At 48.0% G+C, this 1,199-nt stretch overlaps 1 non-coding gene across 1 annotated transcript; it reads left to right on the forward strand.

The window, feature by feature from the left end:
* Positions 1-728: 728 nt before the first annotated feature.
* On the forward strand, positions 729-815 carry TRNAM-CAU (transfer RNA methionine (anticodon CAU)). Its single transcript is given in 2 exon segments — positions 729-766; positions 780-815. It is a non-coding gene; the product is annotated as a tRNA-Met (tRNA).
* The last annotated feature ends 384 nt before the right edge of the window (positions 816-1,199 follow it).

Raw genomic sequence — 1,199 nt, forward strand, 5'->3', positions numbered from 1 at the left:
CGTGTCAAATTTATTTGGTGCCGATCAAATTTCTCTGGCGCCGACTTGCACAATCTTAGCTCCATCCTCGTTGGCGCCGAACTCTACGGTCTGATTACAAAATAATTTTATTGTAAGTGAGATGAAGGATTAGTTTTGCCAAAAGGTTAGATTGGTAAAAAAAAACAGAGAGTGAACTGTAGATTCTTCTAGCGATGGAAGCAGGAACTCAACCAGGCCACTGAGCTGTTCCGAGAGCCCAGCGCTCATTGCATCAAGTAATGAAGACATGGGCTCTCTTTGCCGCTGTTAGTGGGCCGTGAATGGTGGAAATGGAACGCGTCGGGCCGTGCATTAGGAGGTGATGAGGACAAATAAGCCCAGCTCCTGTGGCGCAAACAAAGAGCCCAGAGGTGCTAGAGAATAAAATGTGGTGCATCACTTTCAGGCTTTCCGCAATTCTATCTAGAGATTGCTATCGAATTTTATCTCTACTTTTTTTTAGGCTCCTCTCGTTCACTCGTCCATTTTTATCCATGTCAAAGTAGATACCGTATGGTTTCTTTTTCTGAAAGCAGATTCTTACGAGTTACAGGATGTTAGGAAGGTGCCACAGTTGCTTTCCTGAAAATTCCAGTTCAAGAAAATCTGTCAGGGTTAATTACCCACCGAAGAAACGAAAATCACGGCATATGCGTGTTCGATTTTATTTCGGGTTAAATAGATCAAATCAGCTGCAAGATCACTATGGGGTGGTGGCGCAGTTGGCTAGCGCGTAGGTCTCATAGCTATAGCGAGTGATCCTGAGGTCGAGAGTTCGAGCCTCTCTCACCCCAATTTTTTTCTTTTTTTTGAAGTTCACGTCCCCTGATGGACCTCCCTGGTAGTTATTTGTTGATCTACCACCGAGTTGCACACCCACATGGTCCAAGGAGGTTTGCACATGCTAATCTGCACTCGCAATTTCTTATTAGCTCAACCTCCAAAACATTCCCGCATAGACAGACAGACATACGAACGCAAACACCGCAACTATTAAAGCGCCGTCGCCGTCGTGTCCCGCCGGTGGCAACTGGCAGCGGCATCTTCCCTCCCCGGAGTCGTCAATCCACGGCGCCGGAGGGCTGACCCCAGCCTCATCAAACACATGGGCCACATGCCCGACGGCGACCATCCAACAGCAGCGCACACCATGAAGCATGCTGATCGCGTTCTCGGTG

Source organism: Lolium perenne, chromosome 2, assembly GCF_019359855.2.
Source record: "Lolium perenne isolate Kyuss_39 chromosome 2, Kyuss_2.0, whole genome shotgun sequence".
Lineage (NCBI taxonomy): Eukaryota > Viridiplantae > Streptophyta > Magnoliopsida > Poales > Poaceae > Lolium > Lolium perenne.